The sequence below is a fragment of the Silene latifolia genome, chromosome 11 (genome assembly GCF_048544455.1).
Source record: "Silene latifolia isolate original U9 population chromosome 11, ASM4854445v1, whole genome shotgun sequence".
Taxonomy (NCBI): Eukaryota; Viridiplantae; Streptophyta; class Magnoliopsida; order Caryophyllales; family Caryophyllaceae; genus Silene; species Silene latifolia.
Window position 1 is genome coordinate 84,542,547 of NC_133536.1, and position 7,716 is coordinate 84,550,262.

A 7,716-nucleotide genomic window follows, 5' to 3' on the forward strand; every position below is an offset into this window, starting at 1 on the left:
GTAAGTGGATATGTTAGTCGAAAATCAAAAACCCTTTTGATCACGAATAACTTTCACCTATACTCTTCATAAGAGATCCTTCCAATGGATAATACGAGGTTTTTAGAAGAAAATTCAAATTTTGTCTTTAGTTACGATGTTTTAATGGAGATTTGAACTAAAATCGAAATGATATCGTATATAATTTGAGGTAAAGAATTAGAACAATATGATTAACGGAATAATGAAAACAAAACATTTATCGTTATAATAATACTTGTAAATAATTTAACAAGTAAAGCATTTACATAGTGACCTCTACCCAACTATGATAAATGATTCCAAGATCCAAATTCATATTAACTTGGGCACGGTGTAACCGATTCATCCCTTATCAATATAACTCGGTGGATTAACTCTTTAATCGATTCTACTTTTAGAACTCTTGGTCGATAAAATTACATTAATATTTATCTTTAGCCCAAAACACATCCGGCTATGGTCGAGAATACTTTTGTTGAGTTCAACCCAAATTTCGAATAAATGTGTCCATGATCCAAATTCATATTAACTTGGGCACGGTGTAGCCGATTCATCCCTTATAAACATGAATTCGGTGGATAGACATTTATCACCCACTTCCCCTACGTAACAAGGTTTGTACCCCGGTGTGGCCGAGCGCACTCCCTCACGAAATAGGTTTTCATGGTTTCTACTTTTTGGTAAGGCTAAGTCTCAATTGTTTATTTTAGCGAGAGGTCATGTCAATTTATTATCTATCACGTTTTAAGTGAACTAAAGCGGTGAACTACGATAATTGTAATTGACACGGTCGATAAACTCGATTAAAAAATGCATGTTTAGTTATGGTGATTTAGCGATGCATGCAACATATAAATAAAATGCAAAGCATAAAAATAAAATCCTAGTATGGCCTTCCTAAAATAGTAAATCTAATAAACTATTACAAAATTGGAAACCAACTCCTTTGGTCCCTTGAACTTCAGTCTTGGCACGCACTTCAAGACAACACTTTCTTTGATGGATCGCCTTCTCGAATGGCACCGTCTTCAAGGAACTCTGGAATAATTAAATTACAAAATGAATTACATAATTTCCTATTATACATTTGTAATTAAAAATAAATCTATTAAATTACAAAACGGTGATACGAGATCACAATAATTACAACCGAATCGATATTCCCATACATTTCGGGTAATACCAATTAAAACTAAGGCCATACTAAGTAAAATTACATAATTCAAAAATTACATAAAATTAAAATATGAAAATCATAAAAAAAAAATGCAGCATTATAATATGTATGAACATGCTAAATTTTATGCTAAATCGCCTTTTAAGAGCCAATATCGTATATTTATCGGTTTTCATGGATTTGTGTGATTATAACTTGTTAAAATCACAATAATTACATAAATTCATATTTATGTTCAAGTTAATTACCCTAACCATCTTAGGACTCAAAACTTAGTCTTCACTAACATTTTGACAATAATTCAACTTGATTTCTTAATATTGTTCATAATGGACCCAAAAATACAATATTATACTATAAACTTCAAATTAAATTATAAAAATTTCAAATAATTTCGAAATTTGAAATTTAAACTCATGAATATTCTGGAAAAATACCATGACACTCATAATATTCAAAACTTAGGTTAAAAATTTCGAAAATTTATCGAGAAAAACAATGTTGCGGTTTATCGGTTTTAACAAATATGACCATAAAATATGAGGAAAAATATATTCATAAACTTTTCACTTTTATATCTGAAATATATGATAAAATGGAACATGTGACATTTTTTCTTTAGTCATGAAGTATGTTTTAGCATTAATACTAATTATAGTCACTATTTATATGATTTTTCATCAAAAATTCATAAATCATGCAAACAGACTTCATTATAGCCAAATATTTTACACACATCTTTTAAAATTTCATGTGCCAACATACTAAATTTCCATGACCAGATTCGAAATATAACTCATATTAACCTATTTACCCATTTAAATACGATTTTAACTTATAAAATTCATATTTCGAGCAAAACAACATATTTTAACATGAAAATTTACAGGCCATCAGTATGTAATATATGTGAAAACATATTCAAAAACCACTGAAAAATTCAAATTTTAGCTATTTTGCGTCCAAAAATGACATTTTTTTCATAAAAATCACATTTTAATGTCAATAATATAAAATGAACAATAAAAATCCATAAATCGTTCCATATGACCTAAAATCCATTTAGGACCAGAAACTTTTAACATGCAAATTATTTCGTGATTTATCTTCATAAATACTAAATTTCAAGTTTTATTCGTTAATCGTATTATCTCGGAAAAACGATCCCGATCTTGCATGCAACAACCATAATGCTCTGATACCACTTGTTGGAAATCATATTTTAAATATCACATATTTTAGTTTAAAGTTTTAGTCATAAAAACTTAAGGATCTTATGCATGCAAAACATATAAATAAGTGTAGAGGAAAACCGGTTCCTTACATTGAATATTTCGGATATTTTGGGCACAAGTGAAGTCTCCTACCTCACTTGTTCTTGAGCTTTCAATATGTTAGGATGATCCTCCAAAAACTTCAAGTATAGAAGCCACTCCTCTTGATTGCACCCAAGATTATCCCTTATCCCCACTAAATAATATGTGCTAGATATTTGTTTAGTAGTTTACCTTAAAATTGATTAGCAATACTCATATATTACACCAATAATATTAGTAATCTTTTATGAACAATTTGAATCAAAAATCTCATGTTTTGATGAAGAAAAAGGATGAATATATGAGAGAGGAAAACTTTGCATGTCTTTTTAATGGACAAGCATAAAAAAATAAGTAGAGGAAAAATAATCCTCTTGAATGGAGGAGGGTACACGGTTATGGGAGGTAGAGGACCAATATATGGTCCTTCCCTTTTTACTTTTGTTCTTATCTAAACCTTACGCATGTAAGGCTAGGTAAGTAGTGTCATGATGGTGTTATTTTAGCTTATTAAAATAAACTACCACCATCCACTAAACCCTCTTTATTTCGGCCCATATTCATAAAATGAACTACCATTTTATTTTGTCAATTTGTCATTTGTCACACAATATGTCACATGTAGTATGTTACATGTTATTAATTAATTTTAATGCATATTTATCACATAAATATCATTTTATAAATTAATTAAATTACATACAACAAATTGACTAGTGATACTTGATCACATAAATAAAATGGGTCATATAATTATAATTCACAACATCTTATAATTATAATTAATCATTCATTCTTATCTCTATTGTTTCTCAAACAATAAACAATTTTAGTAATAAAGCATTTTTATTACTAAAATAAATCTTATTTAATCTCATTAAAATAAGAAATAATATTCCCTCTCACAATTGAATTGTTCAATTTTAAGGAATTGATCAACTTGTATCGTCATACAATTAATCAACTTTACAGATAAGGGCATCATCCTTTAGGTGTGACCTTAAGGGATCAAATGACCACCACCGTCCCATGACAGTAACGTCAAACTCTAGCAAGTCAATCGTTACCGATTAATGTTGATCAGTTGACTATAAAATGAATCATCCCTTACGTATTCTTAAAAATGAGATTTAAACATGTGATCATCATGATCGACAATTGTGATCGCATTATTGTCGGCGACACTCCAACAAAAACTTGGTCTCTTTTTTCAAAAGATGGGTCATCGGTCTAGGAAACTTAGAAAATCCTTCTCAAAGCGACGGTAATAACCCGCCAAACCCAACAAACTACGGATCTCACCAACATCGGTAGGGCTCTTCCACTCAATCATGACCTCAATCTTCGAAGAGTCTACCATAACACCTTCCTTGGATATCAGGATGATGCGACCATAATTGGCGCATATTTAGCCCCCGAATTACCATTGTTTCCATGCTTTTTAGTGCCTATTTGGGTCATTTCTTATCTTTAGTTCTTTGTTTTGCATATTCTTTGAGATTTTGATCCCTTGGTAGGAAAGGAGTAAGAATCTTGCATTTTCATGGCAAAACGAGGCTAAATTGATTGTATTCAATGACCAAGCATCAAGGAGAGACAAGACTAGAAGGCCTTTGTACATATTATAGTAGAAGAGCAATGTTGAGAAAAGGATCCTTGAGTCCCCAAGGAAATCCCCAAGGAATTCATGAAGAAAAGGGAAGAAAAGAAGAAGAAAAGATCTTTGCCGGACAATCCGAACGGATTGTACACAATCCGTCCGTCCGTCCAGCCCAATCCGAGCGTCCCTCAAAGGAATCCGCTCGGATTCCCCCTCGCCAATCCGAGCGTCTTGACCAAGAATCCGCTCGGATTCTCCAGCCCAGATCCGGCCGTCCCGACTCCCATCCGCACGGATTTTGATGACAAAGACGTTTTCATTCTTCAAGGCCACGATAAGAGAAGCCCTTCTCTCGGAGAATACCGGAGTCTCCTTGCTCAACTTAAAAAGTGTAATTACTAGTTTAGCCCTTAGTTAACCCTAATGCATCCTCCCTAATTTTCACTATAAATACCCCATTAGTCTAATTAGAGGAGCATGTTCTTCTTATCAATAATTAGTGTAGTTAATATCAATCAAATCTCTCTTCAATATTGTAATCAAGTATTAATCAAGTTTTAATTCAAGTTTTAGTTCTTTAATCTCTCTCTTGTTCTTACTTTATTTTGGGTAATTAGAAGATTATTGGGTTTATTGGGAGATTGACAACCTTCCATCAATCATCAAGTTCTTCTATTATTCTTTGCATCATTATTTTGGAATCATTAGTAGGTATAATCTCTTAATCCCTTTTTAATTATTGCTAATTACTTTCATTTATTCATCATGTTTCATTATGTTAGTATGATTGACAACCTTTCTAGCATGATCAATATGATAATGAGTGAGTAGTCTCTTAGCTAGGGTTTAATGGGTGATTAGGGGAAACCAACATGGGGAATGATTCATGCTTAAATTAATATGCTTTCATATCTTATTTGCTTGCTTGTTTTGATCTTAATACATGCACATGTTATGTTTGATGAAATGCTAAGCCTATGAATCCTTGCATTTACTATCATCTTCTATCCTTTCAACTTGACTTGTAAGACATAACCCAACTCGAGTCTTGTTAGACCATGCATGTGTTGAGTAGGAAAGATTAAGTCGACTTGTAGGTGTTGTACAATCTAATCGATTCGGCTCCGGGACCCAAACTTTCCTAGGATTGTAAGATATAACCCAACTCAATCCATCACAACAATAATTGCTTGCTTATAATTTGAGAACATGTTTGTATGATCATATCCCATGAATCCCCTATGAACCCATGACACCCTAGTGCTTTTAATCAATTGTTTACACCCCTTATTTTATTCATCTTGCTAGTTTATTTTCATTGCTATTTTAGTTTAGTAACCTTCTACATCAACCCAATTTGTGACACCCCTAGACACCACTAGTTACAATAGAATTCTCATTTCAATACCCGTCCCTTGGGATCCGACCTTTACTTGCCTCTTTACTAATTGTAGAGTTGTTTGTGGAGTATAAATTGTGTTTTGTATCGACCATTGACCAACGACCACATATGCTTAATTTGTGAACACCAAATGGCTTCGATCAAAAATGGCGCCGTTGCCGGGGACGGTGTTTAATTGATTTAAGATTTCTTTTATTGTTTTTAGTTGTGTCTTTTTCACCTTGGGGAAGTAAAACTCCTCAAGGTTTGTTCTAATTGTTTTCGAGTTGTTTGATATTTTGCATGTCTAGAAGGTTACAAAGAAATTTGTTACCTTTTGACCGTGAAATCGAAAGAACCTTGACGAATAATAGGAGACTTGTTAGGAGGAATTTGGGAGGTGTTGGTGAAGTTGTTCAACCCACTAGTGAGTTTGTCAATCCTTTCGCAATAGAAGGAGAAGAGAACCCATTAAACAATACCACACAAAATCCACCTACAATGCCTAAATTCTCGTCACACTCTATACCCACCGAGGAGGATCTACCAAATGGTACTCCTACACCGCAACATCTCACCGGTAATTTTATTGCCAAGTCCGCCTTCATCCAACTAGTTGAGAGGAGCCAATTCGGGGGAATGCCTAGTGAGGACCCTCATTCTCATATGGAAACCTTTTGCGATTATTGTGAAGCTATCTCTCAAACGGGCGTGACTCAAGACCAAATAAGATGGGTCTTATTTCCTTTTTCGTTAATCGGCACCGCAAAGAAATGGTTGAAGGGCCTTGATAAGGCCACCCTTGGAATAGATTCTTGGAAGAAGTTAGCTCTAGCTTTCTACAAAAATTCTACCCACAAGGAAAAGACTAACATGCTAAGAGCTCAAATTACGGGTTTTAAGCAAAGGGATGAAGAATCTTTGTATGAAGCTTGGGAACGGTTCAAAGGTATTTGTCGCTCATGTCCTCACCATGGACTTAGCGAATGGTTTTTAGTGCAACAATTTTGGAATGGTTTATATGAAGATTCAAGGAACATTCTCAATATGGGATCAAATGGAATGTTCACCGAAGTTGATGACAATCAAACATGGAACAAGATTGAGGAAATGGCGGTCCATAATTCACAATATAGTAGGCCTCGCAAGGCTACTAGAGGAGGAAAGTATGAAGTGGACACCGTTACTCAATTGGGTGCTCAACTTAGTGCTCACATTGACACAATCAACTTGAAGTTTGAACAAGCTATGGCTAGACTTGAGGAAAAATCAAAAACATCAAAGCATCATGTCAATGCCATGACGGCATCCTCATCAATCCCAAGCGGGATATGTGAGAATTGTGGAACCTTGGGTCATGACTCAAGTGAATGTAGGGGAACAACCGAACAAGTTAATGCTTTCCAAGCTTACAAAAGTGGTACCCCTTATTCAAATTTTTACAATGAAAACACCAAGTTCCATCCAAATCTCTCATACAAAAGCCAAAATGTTCAAAACCCTCAAACAACATACACTCCACCACCCATGAGAAATCAAAATCAAAGACCCTTTTACAATCAAAACCAAGGTTACCAAAATCAAAATCCATACAATCACCACAATGACCAAGGTTTTGATGTCCAAAAAGCGGTCCTCCAAATGCAAAAGAATCAACAAGAATTTTTCACTCAAATGCAAAAAGATAGCCAAGCAAAAGATACCACCATCAACAACATTCTAGCTCACACCAAGATGTTGGAAACACAATTGACTCAACTAGCATCTTCAAGCTCACAAAGACAAAGGGGCAATTACCACCTCAAAGTAATCCCCCTAGACATGAAACAGTTAGTGCCATTCACTTGAGAAGTGGTACAAGATATGAAGCAAGAAGGAGCAAGTTGAGAATGAAGTTGTGAAAGCTAGTGAGAATGAAGTTGTTGTGCAAAGTCCCAAAGAAGGGGAATCATCAAAAGAAGAAAGTTCAAAGAAAAATGAAGACAAAGCCAAAGAGAAGGAGCCCATTGTGGTTAGACTTCCTTTTCCAAGTCGTCAAGCCAAGCCCAAATTTGATGATCAACTTGGAAAGTTCATGGAAATTGTGAAGAACTTAGAAGTCTCAATTCCTTTCACGGAATTAATCAATCACGTTCCGGCCTATGCAAAGTACATGAAAGATATCCTCACAAAGAAGAAGTCGATCCAGAAACTTGAGACTATCGCCTTCACTAAGGTGAGT

The 7,716-nt window shown here is 34.3% G+C and overlaps 1 non-coding gene across 1 annotated transcript; it reads right to left on the reverse strand.

Annotated features, from left to right (window-relative positions):
• Positions 1-6,368: 6,368 nt before the first annotated feature.
• On the reverse strand, positions 6,369-6,475 carry LOC141616586 (small nucleolar RNA R71). The gene has a single exon (XR_012530923.1). It is a non-coding gene; the product is annotated as a small nucleolar RNA R71 (small nucleolar RNA).
• Positions 6,476-7,716: the final 1,241 nt, after the last annotated feature.